Genomic DNA, 23,859 nt, shown 5'->3' on the forward strand with positions numbered 1-23,859 from the left:
GATGTTGTTTCTCATATTACGACATCAAATATAGTCTAGTACAGTGTTTCAAGACATTTTGAGCCTTATAATGTCCTTAATTATTACTAATGTCTCAAAATCCTTGTTAAACAATCGTAGCACATTTAAGACCAGTTGAAATAAAATGGTTTGTATCATCAAGTTTTGTTCAAAAGAGACGTATTCGTACACCTAACAATGAACAATTGACCAAACGCCGGCTTTCAATCAAACCAATAAATCGATAGGCGATCAACCAATCAATGTGCTTGATTCGACGCACACCTCTAGACGGTGTTAATGTAAATATTACCCTCCGACATTGCGATCTCGACACCGTTAAAAATGACTGATAAATTCCTTTTGAAAATGATTATATATACAAGTAAAATTTATTAGAAATAGTAAAAAGGTGTCTGTGGGGACTTTGCAAGTTCGATAGTCGCTTCCCAGAACGCCTAGATTATTCCTTTTCCAAAACATAAGTAAAGTTTTGAGAAGTGTCTTCGTTGGATTAAGACTTGTGGACGTCCTCACAGACAATTGAAAGTGGATAAAATCGACGAAAACTACCACATATTTGTATATACAATGGTATTAATATATTTAGCTTTCCCTTAATTCACATTTGACCCGGGCGCCGTGCGATAAATTTAGTCTAAATTTGGCATCGTAGGTGGCTACGGGCTACGGGGTATGTGTTCTCATTAAATACGAGCATCGTGCCATATTTTTTTTTTTTTGTACATGCCGGGAGAAATTCTTACACATGCTGCGCGGAGATTATACGAAAATCGTGCAATTTCAGTGCAGTTGCCTTGCAGTCACCGCAAGCTTCCAACGGAAATCTTATGTGCTGAAGATCGATGACCAATATATATAACCATCTGAAAAATATAAAGGCCGCCGCGCGGAAACTATGTGGCCGCTGTAGAGTTGCCGCGTGATGATTGCTCAATATCCATGCGATTTCATTCGGTACTGCAGCAAGCAGGAACTTTGTGGCCCAGCGAGTGCCGTGCGAAGGTCTCATGTGTCTACAATCTCCGTACGATTTCTTTTAGGCACTTTGTCCACGGAATATCGTGCGTTGGCTGCACGATCAGCGCGTGGCCTCCTAACGATGCCCGTGCGGAGATTGTGCAATGTCACCTACGACATGTCTACGGTCTACGGGCTATCGGCTTTCGATTAATTCAAATATGTATAACTTTCTGCTAAACAAAGTCGTAGAGGCTGCGGAGCTCGTACGAAATCACACCCCCCCCCACCCCCCGGCACACACACCCACTGCATCCGCATGGAGGTCACACAGAAAGGAGGATACGGGCAGTCTACGGGTTCCGCAGACACATCGCAGGCGAAAGATAAACAAGGCATTGTTGGTTTATTTCTCAGCCATAACACTTCTTAGTGGGCATTTACATAACGAGAAACTGTGAAGAGAAAGTGCCAAAATGTTCAAGTAGCAAAAATATGAACTAAAAGTGCTAAATTATTCGTGCCCAAACTTTTCAGTTGCCTCGATCAACATGTACTTGGAAAGGCGTCGGTGATGTGATAATTCTTTAAGGTTGAAGGAGAAGGGCTATTTATACCTAAAATGTAAATGTATCATTATCCTTCAATACACTTTTTCCAGTTTTACACACGGGGCATAAGTACTGATAGAGTACAAGTCGAAAAAATACTAAGAAAATATCAAACTGAATGATAAACAAATATTTTTATAATAATAAAAACACCCATAAACTCAGTGATTTATTTAAGAAGCAACACGTAATTTTCAACAATAAATATCATCAGTAATTGTCGTCGTGTAGCCTTAAAAATTCTTCCGTCCTCTTTTGTCTTCTGAATATACATGCTTTCTCAACTAATTCCGTCCCCGAATGTCGGAAAATCCCAAAACTATCAATGTAAGACTCCTAACAGTACTTTCTCAAAATTCATCTAAATGTTTTAAAGACACATAATAAGACAGAAATTTCTTGCCAATCTCTCAGAAATATCGCGTAAAGTAGCAGCAGCAGCCATTATCGATCTAAATGTCGGAGGTCTAGTATTTTGTGGTACCACGTGACCTGTAGGCGGAGCCTGGCGTCTGGTCAATTCATCATTATGGTATGTCGTTATATTATTTTGTATCTATTTTCACAGCAGTGAACCCTAGTTTTTCTATATTTTCACTGCAGGGTAACATATTTTTCTATATTTTCACTGCAGTGAAACATATTTTCTATATTTTCACAGGTTTTCGGAACTGTTTTAGAAAATAGTATTCTTGCCCTCTCTACTTTGTATCATTTTAAGTAAAACAATGAATATAGATAGTGAAGCCAAATACTTCAAGTCAAAATATAATTTTACAATGATCGCTACCCGCCTGAAGTACAATTTAATCGAAATATGTACGATTAAACGGCATTAACCTTCCGCAAAAGGGACATAACTCGAGAGACTGTTTGAAACGCCAGAAAATAAAACCGCAACACTATGTCGAAATTACGCAACTGGTAAAATTACACTTTCATATCTAATATTTTCCGTTTATTTTTAAAATAAGACTAGATTTCGGCTGTACGGAATATGCATTATTCTTGTTGTTGTCGCTCGTTCTTAATGTAAACAAACGACGCATATAATAAGGTTTTTACTTTCACCTTGGGGTATGAAAAAAACCATCATATTTTCTTACCACTCGGTGAAAATAAAAACCTTATTCTTTCAGGAAGGTTGAATATTCTCTATTTATGTCATAGAAGGTAAACAGTTATTGTATGTGACAATCATTATAGAATGTGACATGATTTCGCCATGTCTGTTTTAAATAAGCCGTGATATTATGCAGAAGAGTTTTAGCGTTGATTTATCTTTTTTTTTGACAATTATTAATGGACTGCATGTACATTATTTAGAATAATGTATATATATATATATATATATATATATATATATATGAAAGACAACATTGAAGTATTGGTGGTGTAGGTGGAAGTAATGGTTGTGGTAACAGTACCAGATTAATTATGATATTTTTGTAATAACCATACGTAAATTTAAATCACATTTGCTTTATACTTGAAATACAAAGCAATAATTTCATTGTATAAGCATGGAAAAAAGTATTGTATTATAATTGACATATGTTTCTTCATAACTAGAGTTTTGGATTGTTAAGCATCTCTTTAGTTCATATTATATATCTGTACTGATCAAACCTTCAACTGATCAACAAATTGTTTGATATGTGCAATCTGACAAAAAGTGTAAATCCAATTTGAAAACTATTTAATACATATTTGTTCATTTGGCATTTATGCGTTTAGGTATTGATTGGTTTAATAGGTTTTACCGATAACCTTTAAGTTGTCCTTTTATGTGGATACGGCATAAATTGTCAAAAGATATTCAACTGTTAAAATACAGTTAACGCAATGGGATCAAATTTCAAAATAATATTCATTATAGTATTTTAGGTATGATAAAACATCGTAAATATATGTCTATTTTGTTAAAATTAAAATAATAGAATCTTCAAAAGCTTATTTTTGTTTTACAGATTTTTATTATCCAAAAGCATCCTTTAAAAGTTTCACGCAAATATACTGAACGTTTAGCAGTGCGACCAAACGGCAGCAAACATAAACATATGAGCTCTAAATATAGCATTTGCACCGGCATGAAAGTAATCATGTTTTAAGTTCGTATTTCAGCAGGGTTACACCCGTATACTTTCGACAAGCTAAACTCTGCATGCTGTTAGAATGAATAATATCAGGAATATAAGTAACAGTAAATTTAAGTTTACAAATGTGATAAATAGAGTATATGCCTATCATATCATACGCCCGCTTTACATCATTTACCGGTTTGAGTTCCCAGTTGGTTTGTTTTGCCATCGATGCCGTACTGAATTATTCTCTTTTTCTATCTGTTTTTCTTTGTGCGTACGTGCGTTTGTGTTGGTATTGTGCTCGTCAATGCTTTCGGGAGACTGTGCATTAGAAACGTGGCTTTTCTCAGTTAATATTGTTTTTCCGTCCCCCAAACGCATCCTTTTTATCCATCCCCAATTTTTATCTTTCACATCGTTTAAATGTAATTGTTAATGGATATTTGAAGCGACCCGTCTGCTACATATTTCCACTACAGTTTATTTTTGTGGCGGGCCTAGTGTGGCTCTGGCTTTGTTTTCTGTACTTTATGTTATAAAAATTCTATTTTTACCGTGAAAGTTTAGATATGAACTAGACAAAACATACTGTACAATGTCGTTTCTGTATATATCTGAACGTTTATTTAAAAAGATATTAGTGCAATTAGAAATTATGGCTATCTAGCGTGAAGTATAGTGTTCTGGGTTAGTAGCGATCATTTTATTTTCTGTTTTAGACAAGTCATAGATTTTGTTTGCCCCTTTGTTTTGTTGTTGTTGTTGTTCTCATTGTCATTTTTTTGGGAGTGAGGGGTATTTGTAATTAACTCCTATACATGTTCAGTGTTTTTATCATAGTTCGTTCTATCCAGCACGATCCTATATTAAAAATAAGATAAAGCTCAGTTGTAATAGGCATATGTCAGAGATTTATACTCTTATTTGTAAATGGTCCTCCTGATCAAGTTTATTTTATCCAAGCAAAGCGTTTGGATTCTGTCATTGTATAAAGGGACATCGTGGATGTGGCAACCTGTTACGTTACGTGTTTGTATTAATATGACTAAAATGTAGCCAACAATTCCTTAAAACATGTGGTCTATCGTCATATTTGTTACTGAAACAGTTACTGTATTGATTAAAAATTCACCTGTTGCTATCTTCCGTGTTACTGCGGATGGTTACTCGTATAACGTATGTCAGTGAAAGAATAGATTGGTAATCTCCCCTCTTTCAATACCTTCTAACTTAGCAGAATACACCAAAAAAGATATTGAAGCCAAAGGTAATGGATAATTGTTTTGAAAATTAAGAATCATTGCAAGTGTTTCCAGAGCATAAATAATGTCTGTCATAAACAAAATGCTTGGGAATTGTATGAATATTATATTTTCCAGGATTTCTTTACAAACATGAATGAATGTAAGTGTCGAAAAAAAAAACACGAGCGTTTCTTATTTACATTAAAATAAAACATCTAGACAAAAATAACTCTTTGCACATGTAGTATGTTTAATAGCCCTGTCTTTAATTAAAGCTTTGTCTCTACAAAGAAGAGGTCGGATTTTCCTTTCTGTTCTTCACACTTATTATTCTAGTGAACAGAGATAAAATCGAATTCTTTTAAAATTCCAGCAAATTGTTTAATTACCTTCACTCAAGAGAATTTTCATCTCTTGATGTTCAACCTTAATGGTGTATGTTACAGTAAAGGTTTATTGTTTCAACAAAAATTATTTAATGCCCGTAGATTACAGGTGCCTAGAAAATTAAGGAGTTGGAGATTCTCGTTTAGAGTTTGGGTGAACACTTGCCTAACACGTTTTACTTACAGTTTGATATACAATACGTAAATTTAACGTCGAAAGATAAAAAATGAAGTAAAACCGGCATGAAATTTAGGTTAATTATTAAAAAATGTACACATAGTTTTTACTTATATTTTATATTGGATATGAAGAATACATCAATATTGCACTGTTAGTAATTCATACAAAATTATGGACCTTTTAGTACATTTTACCAACATTTTGCAATACGTTATGGTTTTCAGTATGTTTTAGTTATTTCTGAGAAACATGATATTCTTTCTGAGGGCTGTAAATATAAAACGCCTTAGCCGTGTACATAGCTCCCTGCGTAACGTAGTTGATGAGAACCACTTATGAGCAATAAGATGTCAGCGAGAGAAAATAGTAAAGTTGTGTATCCTAAGGAGTGGATTATTTTCTTATTTGTTTGTAAACGGAAATGTCAAATGTCGTACTCTAAATCACCCGATTTCTTTATATGAAAACAACCATCTTCCCATAGGGTTAATGGATTTATGTTATTTTAGCAGATCTTTACGTCAGTGAAAGTATACTTGAATGACACTTCCAGCACTAAAGTGCACTTACAGCTAAAATCTAGACTCTCGGAAATGGTACATCTAATAACACACTTTGATGATATTTTACTCATTTGCATACTTATTTATATACAAATATACCAGAGCATGAATTCTATTTTTGTTCAAGTTGTTTGCACATCCCTGTTTTTAGGTGGTGGGTCTATAATGCTGGAATCTATTTTAAAATAGCGATGAAGTTGAACATGCCTTTACCGTGACCTTAACCCTCATTTTTAACCCGTCTAAGCAAAGGAAACTATTGATTTTCTCAACTGCATTTAAACATAAAAGATAAATTCTTAGAAGAATGGGGCTGTATTCAAAGATTAGATAGCTCTTATCAGTGTTGGTGAGTCGATAAACCTATCGAAAATTTCTGTGAAGCTTTGAGTTGGTGTAATGGTGCGTGTACAAGGAGAAAAAAGACATTATCATGTTGGCGCGGACACCACAACAATTCTCGGTATTTGCAATATTAACATTCGAATATTATTGTGAATTCACCTTAAGAAGGTATGTTGTAACGTTCGAACACGCTAACATTTTGCGTTTGAACTGTGGCCCCCTTTAAAGCTCCTTAAAATACAGACTTCATGACAATAAGGTTACATATATTTTGCCGACAGATCTTCAAGTTTTAAAAGCTGAGTATAAGCATATTTGTAAAACAACATATTCTTAAAATGATTTGAAGCTTTCAATTTCAAGACAGACTATAAAACCAAATTAATCCTTAAAAACAACTTTAGAATCGTCAATTATGTTGGTAAATATGTTGGTAAATGACGCAGGTGGTGTGGGGGAATTAAACGCGGTTGTGGTATCAATCTCTAGATGAATGGACGCGACGGACGAGACAATGTTGAATAAAACGAATAAAAGGGGTCTAATCTGAGGTATATCAGTACACCATTATCGTTTGTAACGTATCTGCCTTCCGAGTACTGTACATTTTGATTATTTGATACAATTTGAGAGACATAGCTGTTAATTTTCATGGAGGATTTTGTGTCAGCCAAAGGAAAATAATTGGGAGCCCGTCGAACCTCATTATTGCTTAATAGATTACTATTCTTAGTGACCCTAAAGTCCGTACAAACTTCTTGAGATGTTTTCATCTACTAAACAATTCAGCAGAGCTCTCATTTACAGTATTTGTACCATTAACAGTCAAGATTTCCTTCACTTATGATTGTTATAATTTGCATGGTCGTTTTGAGAAATAAACAGTTGCAATTCACGCGCGTGTAGAAACATGCGTCTTTTATATTGATTTAAGTGTAATAAGACTTTTAAACGTAAAATTATTTTTGGTCCTTTAAATTCAGATTAACCATAATAGAAGGTGCTAGAAGGCGTAAGAGTTGCTGCACCTTTCCTTACCTCGGATGAACAGACTCATTCAAATCGACTTTTCTTTGTTGTGTTCTATGATTCCAAATGATCTTTTGGTTTAGATCTACTTATTTATGTTACAAACTTAATTAAAAGTCGTTTGTATAAATATCAGCTAACCCCATTCTTTCTGATCAACTAGTATCCTACAAATTCCCTACACGGAACGCCCACTCTTCTGCTACCCTATCCTTTTTTTAGATTCCTCAAATCTGCACGTTTCAAGCTGACGTTATACATTTCAAGTTCTAGTTTGCAACAAGCAAGTAAACTTCTTCGAAAATAAAGTAGAAGTAGGATGTGTTCAAGGAATAAGAGAATCCTGCCAGTGATGTGCACAATAACAACTGACCAAATTAGATCAATTTAAGCTTATTGCACGGAAACAAAAAACAAAATGATGACTCTCAAAATACATGTACACCATTACTTGTCATTGATCATCTCGTTGTTCCCCTCTACTAGTCAACGTTTATAATTTATCAAAACAATTTGTTATCGTTTTAATTGTTGGACAGTATACTAAGAGAGAATATTATGAAACTCAAAAAAGCTAATTACAATGCTCATCGAAAGCTGTTCTCCGTAAGCAACTGCCAACTTCTACACATGAATCAGAGCTGGAGACTGAATGATTTCAGACACAAAGTCTTTCATCAAATCGTCGCGGTGAACATACGCCTCAAGGATCAAACACACGACCCTGTGATCCAGAGATCTGCATCCCCCCCACACATACTGAGCTCACATAGTTATAAGTTAATCTAATTCGAAAAAGAACCCATATCATTATGGTAGACATATAATCTCATTCCAAACTGTTTTTGATAGAGCTTCACATGACAACAACTCACAGTTCATTATATCATGATTTCTAAATATCATCTCTGGCTACAATGGCTGCATTAACAGGCTGCTTACAGTTATATAATGTCTCGAAGCGAATCAATCAAAATCAATGAGTGCTTTCTATCTATTAAGCAATTTCAATGCAATTTCAGAGCGTTTGTTCAGCCCGTACTGACAAAACGAATACTATAATCTAGAAAGGCTGTTTACGCTGTAGGAAAAGAAAATTTATGTCGGACACGATGATCTGCTGTACAAATTAGCAGAGAAAGAAATAAATTCACTAACAGTCTTCCTTTGTCTGCACATCTTGCAAAATAAATTGTTAAAGTGACAAGTTAACCATTAAACTACTTTTAACCTTTTATACAAAACTGAGTGCGAACCATTACTGTAGAGATATTTTGCTGCTATTTCGATTATTTAAAATAACATTATTTTATATGCCACGTAGAGCAAATTAATTGATTTATTTTGTTGGGTTTAACGTCGCACCGACACAATTTTAGGTCATATGGCGACTTTCCCGCTTTAATGGTGGAGGAAGACCCCAGGTGCCCCTCCGTGCATAATTTCATCACGAGCGGGCACCTGGGTAGAACCACCGATCTTCCGTAAGCCAGCTGGATAATTAATTGAACAACTGACCTTGCCCTCTGTAAATGATATTTGTTTTTATATTTGCTGTTTTTACCTTAAACGATTTTCTGATTGTTGAAAGATGACAGGCAGAACGCAGCTTTCGATCAGTTCGGTTCAAGATCATTGTCGTCAGATGACACAATGCATAATAGTAGTGTTTTGTGTTGACTCATTAAGGCTAATAATAAGACAATGTCCCACATGCATATTTCAGCTAGGTCAGTTCAAGTTCAAGAGGTTTTATTCCCAAATATCACTTTTACAAACTAAAATATCTGCGTGCATATAGACGACTAATTTGAGCTTCACATAAATATGACGAACGTGTCCACATATGGAATGTTAACGTTTTTCAAACTATGCTTGTTACATGATGTTAAAATATAGAATTAATATTTAGACTCAACTATATCCTCAACAATTCAATCGGATTCTAAGGCTACACACTCTTTTCTCCTCCCATGTGCGGCACATTTCTCTATAATTTCATGACGTTTGTCAATTAGTTTTTTAAAACCCATTGATGACGAGACAAGTCCTTTGATATATATTCAAAATGATTGTTTTTGCACCCTAAATAGACTGGAGTGTGTACAAGGGTATTTGATATGTGGAACCATATGTTACCGCACGAGAATTACATTTAAAATCTACAATTGATAGATACAATGAATTGTTATTTTATACCTTGTTTTGATACCTAATCATTCTGAAAATCTACTTTTATTACTGCCGCATATATTTAAGAAATAATAAATTCCCAAACGTGGTTTATCGTAGAATAACCCGACTTTTGAGTTCTTATGCGTAAGAATATATCACGAAGGCCGTAGGCCTGAGTGATATATTGTTTCGCATAAGAACGACGAAAAATCACACTTGGGAACTTATTATTTCGATTCTAACACGACATACTAGTATCAACAGTATTAGAAAATAATGGTAACTACTTTTTACGACCGTGCTACGCACCTGGATCGGATGACGTCATTGCACGTGAGTGGTTTATTGCAGAATAACCCGAGATAGATTTTGCTCTACATATATGTTGCTGGTCGTGTTAGAATATAATTATTATTTATTATTATGATCATTAACATTATAATTATACCACATTTATATAGCACTCTTTTCATGCACATTTACACGTTCAAAATTGCTTTAAAGAATACAAACAAATACGCATTCAACACAAACAAAATCATGCATTTCACATACATAATAAAAAATATTTAAACGTATTTAATAAGTGACCCTGGGATATACTGTCTACGCGAAAAAAATGTATTGGTCAGTTAACGAAATGTTATATAAAGAAGTGGGTTTTAGCAGGCTTTTGAAAGCAGCCATTGAGTGTGCTTCCCTGATCTTGACGGAAAGGGAGTTCCAAAGTTTGGGAGCAGTGAACGAAAAGCTGCATTGCGATATTTGGCATAACCAGTGACACCGTTCCAAGGCGGTGCCCCACTGTGTTCCTTTATTTTTTTTCGTTTTGTCCTCGTGTGTTTGCTTTGTATGCGAGTGTGAGTACGTGAGCGTCTGCGTGCTGTGGGTTTCGTTTTGTTGATGCTGCGTTTTTGGAACATGGCTTCCCTGTTTGATACTTGTCCTTGTTTTTGTTATTTTAGGTTTCTGACCTGTTTATACACTTTTATCATATCCCTTGTATAGGTAAGGGACTTATTATTTATAGCCTTAAAGGCGTGGGTCTGAACATTGTACTGCACCTTGTATTTCACTGGCAACCAATGGAGCTCCTTCAGAACCGGTGGGTGTTATATGATTGCGACAGGGCGTCTCAGTGATAACACGAGCTGCTGTGTTCTGGACATGTTGCAACTTGATAAGTGTGCTGTTTGAAATACCATTTAACAAAATAGAGAAAAGTGGAAACTTCACAGGTCGCTCAACACGACAAAAACGAAAATGTTGCAGGCTCAGTTTGATTGAGCCTGTTCATGGACGGTAGTGGAAATGCATGCTACCGTCCACGCCCTCTAGCCCCGGGTTGAGCAGAACTCAACATTTACACATGCTAAAAGTACAAAAAAGCAATTTAGAGACATCCTCAGATGTATTCAAAGCCATTACAATAGTCTAACCGTGAGGTAACCAGGCTGTTGACAAGGGTCTTTGTGGCATCACTGGTAACATACCGTCTGATGTGACATATTCTGCATAGTTGTGCATATCCAGCCCGATATACAGAGTTGACCTGTTCCATATCCATACTGTTCTGTATCTCTGTATCTCTAATAGGAGTATTCTTAATAAACCTTTATTTTATATCCACTTAACTACCCTGTTGCTTGCTAAGTGAAATATATTTATAAAAACAATTGTTATTTAAGGACGTATGCGCCAGTTTTGGGTAAACAAATCTAAATAATAGACTTTGTTCAAACTTTGTATATGAACACAGTGTCACGTTAGAAACAGAATTATGAAAAATAAAATGAAGGTTCCAATGATTGTTCCGGAGTTATCTGCCCTTGAATATTTGAAGAAAAATCCAGTTTTAAGGACAGATAACTCCTAAACAAGCACGATGACCTATAAGTGTCTTTGCATTTTTCTGTTTCTAAAACGAAACTGTGTTTATATACAATGTTTGAACAAATTATATCATTGGGAAATTTTTGCCCCATCTCTCATACAAGAAACTGCAGCAAGTGTCTTTAAGCAAGTCACGGTAAGGGTGTGTGTGTGTGTGTGTGCGTGCGTGCGTGCGTGCGTGTGTGTTTGTGTGTGTGTTTTCGGGTTTAACGTCTTTTTCAACAATTTTTCAGTCATATAAACGACGGTGTCTACTTGTAGCAGTGAGTACAATGCCCAACTTTATAGTGCTGCCTCACTGTAATATCACGCCGTAGACACATGACATGATACCCCACCCAGTCACATTATACTGACACCGGGCTGACCAGTCCTAGCACTACCCTCTTAATGATGAACGCCAAGCGAGGAAGCTGCTAGTACCATTTTTACGTCTTTGGTATGACGGGGGCGGGGATCAAACCCACGACCTCCCGCACTCGAAGCGGACGCTCTACCACTAGGCTAACAAGGGTGTGTATAAGAGACATTATAAGCCAAAAAAAAGGAAAAAGACAATAATTGCACATAATTATGTTTAATCTGCAGATTAAAAGCACGCCTTGTTTACAAACTTAATTCAAGGCTTCAGGTTAACACAAGAATCCAATAGAGCTAATTTACCCTATGTATTCAGCGGCTTTAATTATGCTCTGCACGCCTAAGCCGATAATGTTGTCAATCTTAACTAAATTTGCCCTTTACTACGCAATTCACTTAAAAAAATTATGATGTATTTGTAAGTCTTAGGATATTGCTAGCATTTTTGTGTACGTTTATGTTGTGTTTGTTAAATTTCAAACTGGCATATCTTTTTTAATAGTGGTCCGACTTTAAAAATGCTTTCAGCGTTATGAAAAAAGGACTGAGGATGGCTTGCATATAAAAGAATTTATTGCCAGGCATTCCCTGCCCTTTAATAGTACCTTCTGTTTCCTTGAGTGTTCAGTCTATCAGTTTACTTTAGATACAATTGCAATAGAGTTTCAAGGTTATATTTTAACAACTAATAAGAAAATAAAAAGCTTCAATCATTTTTAATTCTTACTGGTCAAATTCTCAAAAGATTCCCCCAAGTTATTTGAACAATTAGTGTCCACGCGCACTTGTGAAAACCTAAGTACGATGGTAGACATTTCATAATTCTTCGATCTAGTAAACATGACACGTAAGCTCCTAACTCTCCCTCTTTGACCTTTAAAGTTCAAGTTAAAAGGATATTTCCTTAAATTAAGTCGCAGTTATTATCCTGAAAAACAACCAGTAATGCAAATTGTTATTTGTCAGAGCAACAGACACTGTATTCACAAAAAGCAAACTTGTTTATATTATTTCAATGTCTATGGGTGTCCAAATACGAGTGATACGATTCCCCAACTGTGCATTTCTTCAAATAGCTTGAAAAATAGTATGCCCCCGGTACCTTTAACCCCAGATCAGTACTATGCAAACTTGCTCTTGTACGATGACAGTTTTTGCAGCTGAGAAATGACTTCAAGGTATAGACCTCCAAAGACGAACGAAATCACAGGAAATTAGTTTAGCCGCTGGGACAAACCTGCAAAAATGATAACGGTGACACATGTCAGTTTTTATCAAACACTAAAAGGAGCAAAATCATAAGCCAGCGTAGGACATCATAATCACTTTCGCATTGTTAATACTTGGCTAATGAATGTATGGCTAATAGCAATTTTCTCTCTGTCATTTACTGAACGCAAAATAATGTAAAAAGCTAAGCTCAGAAAAGTTCTTGCAACTGGAAAATAACGAGAGTACAGCTCAGGAAATTAAATTGCTCCCAAAATGCCATGGGAAAATCCTCGAAGAGAAAATTATATAACGTAGAAAATTATTCTGAAATGTCATACTCTTGAGAAAACTATTTCTGAAATTCATTACTGAATTCATACCTCTATCTGTAAATTGTAGCTCGCTATTTGAGGCTTCATGCATGTTAAATTGTGTAAAATCGTTATAATAATAGATATATAAGGCGTGTCTCTTAAAGTGCTGTTGTTAGAATTATATTAATTAGTTAGAGTACTAGTGAAGAAGAAACCTCTTCAAACATGAAATTCCAAATAAAAGGGTTCAGATATTGTTTAGGTATAGATATATCATGTATAATGTGAGTGTTGACAAGGACGGACTGTTATTATTGCATGCCAGACAGGATTTTCCAGTGTTTTTGCCGGTGCTGAAAAAAAAAACTCATCTCAGGTGCTGAAATTTATGAATGAATGCGTAAATTCATATGTTTACAATAAAAAAATAGTACTTAAAAGAGAAGCATTTGTTTTATTTTTATTTCTTCTATTAATTGAAGAATACGGTATGCAAGAAAAAGTATCATTCACTAGTTGAAGGTGCGGATGGATATATCTTTCTCTCGGGTAAACTGTTTCGCGGTAACTGGAAAGAGCCTCCTTGCCACCTAAACAGTTACTCTCGACAGATATTCCCATCCGCACCTTCAACCAGTGAATGATTCTTATAAACTTAGTTGCAAATCAATTGCCAAACATAGAGTAAGGCATCGAAATTTCATAGAAAAAATAATCAATAATCTGGAAGCCTATGCATCACAGAAGTCAACACCGTTCGGAAGAATACTTGGAATAGTCTAACTATAATTAGAAACCCTCGCTTTCGTGACTTTTTAACATTCATAACCTTTCTTTAATTTCAATTACAGCCATTTTAAAGACAGAAGATGAATAAGAAAGTTACTCGAGAGATTCTCTAAATTCCATAATAAACAATAATTATAATATCACAGTAAAAATTTTTGAGAACACTATGTTCGAATGATAACATTATCTAGGAAAATTGTGTGTATCACAAAAATTTTGTGAACGTATGTTCGAATGTTTCAATGCAAAGTTAGACGATGGAGAATGCGGTAAGGTGGTGTATATTATGTTTTTGCTGTTAATTGCTGCATCATTATTACCACGAAAGTTATAGATGTCATGACGCAGACGTTTGACTTAATTTGAAAAGTAAAAAGCAAATGTTATAGTTCGCAATATTTAAATGTTTATATAAATGTGTCCTAAAATATAGTCAGCTGATACAGTAATATAAATAATGTTTTGATGAAAAATCAGCTTTTATTTACTTGCGCATTGTTATAAAATATCAACAAATTTTTTCCCGTATTGCGATTCAAGTCTTAGAAAGGCTGTAATTTGTCTCTAAAATAGCATTTTTGTCACTTCAACTACAATGTTCAGCTGTACACCCTCCCACCATTGACGGTCTTAAGAATTAAAGAAAATTCTAAGCAAATATAATTACAGTTGTCCTTGAGAGTAATTACGTCGACTGGTGACGTGTAATGTCTTTAATTTTGTTCGTATATTTAGCCTTTATGCGAGTGTTGCAGTCAGTTAAGTTTAGTTTCAGTAAAGTTTAATTCCTGCTTTATATTGTAGGATTCAAGATATAGTTCTTACACAATGACACGAAAATAAACATAAAGAGACAAAATATTGAATAAAACTATTTTTTTTGTTTATATCCTTTGCGCATTTGCAAGAAAAAACTGCCTAAAAGGTCGGAACACATGTTTCAATAAACAAAAGATTCTACTCAAAAACGTTATTGCATATTGTTAATATAAACACTGGTTTTGTTTGAAAGTTCATAAATAATATGAAATTGAATTAAAAAAAAGGATACTTTGCTCATTATGGATCGGACTATCATATTAGTTTAATATACATATTACAGACCTGACAATGTTACTTTTTCCAACGAAGACTGACTGTATGGTTGAGTTATATGTCTTTGACATTTGAATATCACTTGTATTCTACCTACTCTGTAGCGCTAGTATTCTCAGTGACTCGTTTTAATGACATAAAGAGAAGTATAATAACATCGATCCAGGTAATGTTCATATACAGTATATCAAAAACAAAATTATAAAGGTATTAGATATCTAATAGTATACCTTCTGAAGAGTATTCAATTCCGACCATAAACCTATTTTTCACTTAATTTTGTCAAGGGGGCATAGGTGCAAGCCCCACTGGGACCAAATTTTATATCCTTATATTCGTTTTTTACTGGTAAGTTTTTACTTTTTTCAAGACTTATTATTGATTTATTGTAAAAAATTGGAAATTTCTTGCGTTCAAAGTGAATTTACCACTGAAGCAGAAGGGGGCAGAGTTAGATATCTCTAAAAATACTGAGTTACATGCGGTAGAAATTTTGACTTGACTCTTTAGTTTACTTATTGAGGAAGAAATGTCAGTAGGATTTACTTCTACCCAAGCGTATTTTTTAATGAAGTGGCACAATTTTAAACATTCCCGCAGGACTTAATATTTCAATGTTTGCGTTAGAATTCTGTCTCATCAAATCATTTTACTTGAGGCACCCCCCCCCCCCACCACCCCCAAAAATGATACTGACAGTTGTATTTTGTGTTTTATAATTGTTTACAAATAAATTGACGTTTCTTTCATCAAGATTAATGGAATAATATATTCTCTGCAAACAGTTTGGACAATGGCCATCACTTTGAAATTTGTCACTATTTGAGCTTGAGGAAAGATCATAAATTATACAAAATTTATAAAAACGGCACGGTAAAAGTTTTTTTTTTAAATTTGCAACACAGTGCAAAGCAAGGTCAGCTTTAGGAATATACCAAGCAAATGCCATTTTTAAAACATTTCTATTAGGTATCTTGTACCTTAATAACCTATACATAATTTCAGTTACATTAACTGTCAGTGGAAATGTCATATGCCATGCACTCTGTCATATAATGTCTTATTGAAACGTGTTGCTACTAGAAGGTCAGGACTGATCAGATCTGTTTAGTTTACTTGTAGCCACTTCCTTGGAGAATGTAGTACAAGAAATCAATTATTGATTACATTTTTCTAAAACTATGTTACATGTCTATGTCGATAGGAAGATCCTTTCGATTTAGTCAGATAAATGTAACGTACTCATAAACATTACGGCAACTGTCATGGAAAATAAACTATATCCAAGTTCCAATTCCCGTAGGTTTGTCATTACGATGTTGAAGTATTTGAAGAGGCCTCCGTGACCGAGTGCTCAAGGTATCTGACTTGAATCTCTTGCCTCTCCCCGATATGGGTTCATACTTCACTTGGGGCGTTGAAATCTTCATTCGAAGTAGTTGTCCAGCTGGTTTACGAAGATGGTTTCACTCAGGTGCCCGCCCATGATGAAATAATGCACGGATGGGCACCTGAAACTGACACTGAAACTGTATAATTTGATTAAACGCCTATTTTTTACAATGACATATTCAATGGCGTTGTACATAATAATAATTATAATAATAACAATATTAATAACCACAATAATAATAATAACAGCCTTATTTTGACAAACAGTCATGAACGCACCCATCCCCTTGAGGTCATTTTACCTATATTGCGAATACCAGTGCTTAAAGCAGCATTACATGGTATGCCCAGACGGGCTGCATATAGAGGTTCAAACCCCACGGTTAATGGTGCCATCACATACCATTTAAAAAAAGAAATTATACACACTACCCTATCCATAGTGCGTTTAATTAAACAAACCTTGGAATTACAAATGCTGAAATGTAAAACATTTTACAGAAATTTAAAAACTATCACCTGCTGTTATCACAAATTAAACAGTTATCAAAATATTTAAAACAATGCCCCGAAATCTCTGAACTACAGTGTCTTAAGAATGGAATGGTTTGCACTTGTTGTATGGAAAAACACAACGAATTCAGAATTTTCTGACGATCTCAAACCTTGTCTACTAGGAATATATACTCTGTAAGCAATTCTGTTAAATACATAGGTGCTCTGCCAGTGCGACAGCTATACATGAAAGAAAGTATCTTGAACTCAATCCTTGCTTTCACAGGCAACCAATGTAAGTGATACAATGCTTGTTTAGAACTGTCAAATTTCCTCCTGGCACCTGGCGTCTTCATTTATCACCAAAACTGAAAAGTCGCCATATGACGTTTAATTGTGCCGGTGCGACAAACCCAACAAGAAAATGAAGAAAAAAGTATACACCCATTAGAATAGTTCCAATATTTTAATATGCAAAAGGCTTGACGTTTATTATTTACATTACTGAAACAAACACTGATAATTTAATTGAAATTTCGTAGTCCTTCCGGTTCATGGACGCGACGATGGTTGCACATTTATTACATCTTTTACGTCGTTTTTTGGGCCCTTTGAACAGGAGTGGAAAAGTATTCTAACAACCAGATCACGGACTTTCGTAAAAAGAGGGCAAGGTTCCAATTGGAATACCTACGCCCGCCTCAAAAATAATATTTCATTTACATATTAACGTTGTGTGGTGAAACGTATTACGACCCTTTAAAGCATACTTATTAAGTAAACTCTTGCATCGGATGTTTGTTGTGGTGAATTACTTGTTACCTATGCAAACGTCCTGCGAAAGCCCGTTCAAGAATGGTCAAATTCCAACCGATTCCAAATTCAGCTTGAATTTAGCGAAGCGAATCAAGCGAAGAAGAAAAATGTTTACTGCCACAATAAACGTACCAAACAACTGAGTAAAAAGTATCTTTCAATCAATTTCTGCATTTCAATTAATTTGAAAACCTCGTATATTTTCATTTTGTCACTGCTGACCTTATGCTGCGCACAAGACTCTTGTCCTGAAGTTTACAAAGACACAGGTCCAGATAACAGATCGCAGGTCGTACAGTACAGATACAGAATGTGGCAATTGGATTGTCATATCATAGAGTAAAATATTATTGCTCTTGATTTGCGGATATTACATCCTTTATTTGTGGAATGAAATTTTGACCTATTTCTAGTCACAGGCGCCCAATGGAAAGAGCAAACCAGTACATGTTCAGCAATTACAAAGAAGAAGAAAAACATGATGGCATTTTAATACTAAATCAAGAGTCTTCTCTGTAGTATTCTTTGATTTTGAAAATATCTTGTAATGATTCAAATAGGCAATATGTGTATTCAAACATAGGTAACAGAAATGGTTGAAATATCAAGACATGGCTACATTTTCAACATTTAAAGTAACTTAAGTTTGAAAGATAAAAAGTTATAGTCTCATATTTTCTAAACAGTACATATAATTAAAAACGGAAAATGGTAACCTCTTTTCATGTTGAAAATCTCGCCAGTTGTAACCATAAAACTAAAAGTAAACATGGCCGCATCTTAGGCATGAATAAACTCTTAGTTATTTTTTTCTATTTTTAAATGATGGTACAATGATGCTGTTTCTAAGTCCAATATATCAATCTCAAATGTAGTGACTCAGAAAGTAGTTGTACATACCTTCTTTTCTCTAAAAGTTTAGTTTTGTCTACAATTTTACAAGGATATATGCATAACGTATTATTCTTTCTGCATATAAAGACAAACTAATTCGTTTGATTATTATGTAATCAATTATTTTATACGGACATATTTCTTATAATTGTTATCTAAACTTTTTCTGCTCTGATTACACATATGAAACTTAATGGTAGGTTTACTTATTTATAAGGTAAACAGAAACTATCTCTACAAATATTCTAATAAAATGTATATTATAACAAAGTAAAAAGAAAAAAATAATTAGAGCGGAGTAAAACGTCTGAAACACAAATTCGGCATACCGCATGTGTTTCTATAAATGTATATTTGAGATATTGAAATGTCTCTCCAAAGTAAATGACTTTAATATTAACGAAATAAGATATTAGAATACAGGTTACTTGTGGCATAATTGTACTTATGGAGATAATTATATCGGATAAAACATCAATTATAATTTAATGAACCATAGGAGTGCTCATATATGCCTCGAATTTCGTGCATTAATTTCACTTCCAATTTTCACAGCAATCATTTCACTGTTAGGGAAGAATAAATTGACATCGTTAAAACAATAAACTGATCTCATAAGATTTCTCAAGTTTCTATTAACTATTAATGAGGAGAAAATGCTGGTTAGATTACTGTTTAGCAATAAGTAAGTCATGTATTCTAGGGTTGCCTTAATCAAATTACATTGAAGAAATGCAAGAAAATAAGCTTTCGAAGCTTATTTGACATAGAATAAGACTTTGGTACCTTTCTGAAAAACAAATTAAAAAATCAAAAAAAATCTAAATTTAAAAATTTCCTATCTATAGATGAACAAATCAAAACAAATAAATCAGTGTTTTACTGATTTATGGTCTCAATCGTGGTTCGGAGGTGTGCTTTCGTCGAAAATAATGTAGTAAATCAATTTCAGTAGAAGCTCTGCGATCATCACAACAGACCATTGTCCTCTCACTTGCATTGAAAAGCTCGCAAAATGCCTGGCAATAATCATTATATGATTCGCTAGGGAAATATATTCTTGGTATGTGTAGATAATTTATCGAACTTAATACCCAGTAGCAATAACATAAAATGTACAATCATTGTAAGTAACAAGCTTTCCATTCAAGAAGAGCACTGTTTTCGTCACCGTGTAGAGGTGAGTTTACGTAAATACAAAGAGAGAGAGAGAGAGAGAGAGAGAGAGAGAGAGAGAGAGAGAGAGAGTCAGCTGAATATATTTCTTCTGTAACAATCTCGAACAGGTAATGTAGTTTCACTCGGAAATTTTCAGACTTCTCATAAATGAAATAATTATATTTGCAGAGGAAACGTAAACTGTATCTGAAGACTCTAACGTTAAGATTATTGTTCTTATTATTGCGGGCAATCAGACACTAAAATTATGTAAAGGGATTTGCTACACGTGCGCGTATACGGTAACGGTTATAATCGCAACCACTCTTTCATGTCTGATAGATACATTGTAATTCATGGCAGTAGTGACAATTATACTCTTTCCATATTGTTATAAAAATGTGAATATCTACAACAGAAATCACAAATAATAAGTCCGATTACATTTTTAATCTACTCTACAGTCATTTTATAAGAAATATGTTAGCAGTTGTTGCAAAACGATGAGTTCTCTTTCCCTCAAATATTTGCGACTTCTTCAGCTCAAAAACTCTCCAATAAGCCCCGAAAACATGAAAACAACCCCTTTTATACCAGCTAGGCAGCCTTGACCTGCCACATGTTGAAATACACACTGACCCCAGCTGACCCCATCATTCTGCAGAAAGTAGCAGAGATTCTCTGCTATGAAATACAGGGAAAGAAAATAAGACAACATTTTAATTCTTTGTAAAATTACAACAATATTCTATTACCTTACATGTAAGACATAAACAATGGAAATGACACATAGCAGAAACATGATAAACACTCCGAGTTGGTTATATACTGTTGTGCTTAAATAAACTGAAACATTTTTGCTACACACCGTGTTTTAATTACATGCTGTCAGGGAAGAACACTACTTATAAGGTTTCTTATGATAATTACTTTTGTATTTGAAAACAGAAATACATTAGTTGAAATACTTAAATGCAACAAATCTGAATACGAGATTTTTAGACGTAGTACCATTAGGGAATTACATTATATTCTTTAGAGACAACAACCACATACTCATTAACATTGATCCCTACATCTTAATCGTTGTAATTTGATATCCAATCCTTGTTTTGATATATTTTCCCTAGGCGTTGAGTCTCAGACATGGCTTTATGCCAATTAGAAGGCGAATATTAGACGCTATTCGGCATCATTAAAGTAAAAAGAGTTGTAGCCTGATTCTTAGACAGGCTAAAGACTGTAATAAAACACTTGTACATTTCACGAGTGTCAAGTTACAGCCTGTTGGCGTAGTTTTAACGAAGATGACATTTTGTTTTTCAAAGCCAATGATTAAAATCATATTTTGATATAATGTATCGCTCTGATGAGAAAATCTACATATTTGTAGGCATGTAATTAGAAGTATATAGCGGCAACTGAGAAAAGATGTTAAAAGGGAATATTACATTATTGGTTTTCTGAACTTAAGTTTATCCGGCAAGACGGGAAAAGGTTTATCAATCGGGTGATAGCAAATAGTTCATAAAAATTGCTTTCCGATACAACAATGATCCATTCACTTTTAACTGATTTGTAAATTACCCCACCAATTTGCTCTCTACATTTAAACCTTACAATCCAAAGGGGCAGAGATAAGTCAAAATTTACACTGCATCCCGATTTTAGCGATATAAAAGGGTAGAAGTAGAACAAAAGAAAGCATAATTTTATAGAGTTTCACGTTAGATTATTACATGTGCATATTCACTGTTTTAACAATACATAATGCTATAATAAGGAAAGATAGTTAAAAAAGACATGTAAGTTAGGCGAGGTTAAAGGAGACAAATAAATGTTTCTGTTTGCATGACAATATTATGTCTCTCCTATGCTTGTCTGTCCGTTTTCTTCTAATTTATAAATGGGATTTGAACAAATACATGAAATTTGTCAATTACAAGGATAGATTGCGTCTTTTAGATTGAATACCTTTGGCAGTCTTTTAAATGTGTAGCTTTTGTCTTGACTATATTTCATAAACTGTAAAACAGATTTTGAATTTGTGTAAGTTAAGAGAATATTTGTATTAACAAAATACAGTCTAAAGCTTACATCACCCGTTTTATCGATCTCTTTATCTTTGTCTTTTTAGGTAATAATGATACAATGTCCAAATTTCTATTGTCATTCTTTCAGAATAACAGTAGCAAGCAAAAGTTATCCATCAATAATTATCCAGTCTAACTTCATAGTTGAAGAACATGTCGCACATGTAGAAGCGTTTCTTTAGAGCAAAGGTTTACGGAAAGTTCACAATTATACACCCATTTTATCAGGAACTGAAATAGTAACCAATGATAATCGTATCATTAATATATGTTTTAAACCAAGTACTAAGATATTGCTCACCTTTAGACGTTATCATGGGGCATGTAGCATGAAACTTCATGTTTAAATTTGTTATGTTTTGCAACGTTTAGGAAACGGCCGTGTTACTCTTAACAGGCGACTGACTAAAGGAAACGGGCCACGATATCATGGATTAATAATCTAGTATATTGGAAGATATCCAGTTGTAAGCTGGTATAAAAAACAGTTTTCGATCTATCTTAACTGCTCATAAGATATAAGAAAGCATTCTGCGATATGTTTGGAAATCTTACGGACTGCCGACATTAATACAGGAAAGGTAGTTAATCAAAACTGACAGCAATTCAACTATGAAAAATAAACCCTCAAGGTTAGGTTTTAGACTGGTATATGACATTTTGTGGACTCTGGTGGCAACTCGCGGCTCTGTTAGTAAGTCTAGAACGTGTTTTATTTCGAGCAAAAACATATATACGTTTTACAGCTTGAACTCTTTGTACTTTCAGTACAGTTTGCAATTCAAAGTATTGCAGAAGAAGTTGTCCTCCTGTTACGGGAATGTTTTTTTATTCATTTATAACATGTTTGAAGAGATGTGTTCTCATGTACGACTTGCACTTTTATCGATATACCGTGTAATATTTTTAGCATTTAAATATCTCCTTGTGACCTTTTGAATGTTCCTACACCGAATTCATATTTCCAGTGCAGATGTGTGCCTCATACTAACCGGAAAGTCCCACGTGACTTCAGTACTTATAAGATAAAAGTGTACCGATTTGATGTATGTGCATTTGCAGACGGTAAACGGATTGAAAGATAAAACATCACGCTCTTGGGATTGATAAAAGGATTGTAGCTAGGCTTTTAGTTTATATGATGACGTGAAGTAGACTTTCTAATGTATGTCTGGTCAGGAAGTTTGTCTGTAAAAGTTCTGGCCTAAAGACTGCTAAAGTTTGTTAAGAAAACAAAATGATGTACGAATTCATAGGTATTTTCAGGTACTTCATATCTGTTGTAGTTAAACAAACACACTCAATAATTTACAGGACAAATGAACTTTGGAGAAGATTCTGTAATACCTGGGACAAAAAGAAAATGTATACCTCTCTACTACATTATATGGATATTGCTGTTTGCATAATTAAAATTAAACAAAAATGCAACACCTCTATAGATAAATTTTATATGTCTTCGATCATAATTTATTTAACTTTTTAACAATTATCATTTAGTTAACTGTTTAAGCTTATGAACAAGGCAGTCTAATGATTATGTATTACCAAACTATTATCTTTATTATCATAACACTGCAAATAATTTTGTATCAAGTGACGTTAAAAAAAATCATATCACAAAATGTATATTTATTCGCATTTAGGCTTTGATTATGCATCACCTCTGTCTCCGCAGTTGATATTTCAGACAAGAAGGCTGTAGAATTCAGGAACAATTATGATGGCCTTTTACATGTCTTAACGCAT

This window comes from Mercenaria mercenaria, chromosome 1, assembly GCF_021730395.1.
Source record: "Mercenaria mercenaria strain notata chromosome 1, MADL_Memer_1, whole genome shotgun sequence".
Classification (NCBI taxonomy): domain Eukaryota; kingdom Metazoa; phylum Mollusca; class Bivalvia; order Venerida; family Veneridae; genus Mercenaria; species Mercenaria mercenaria.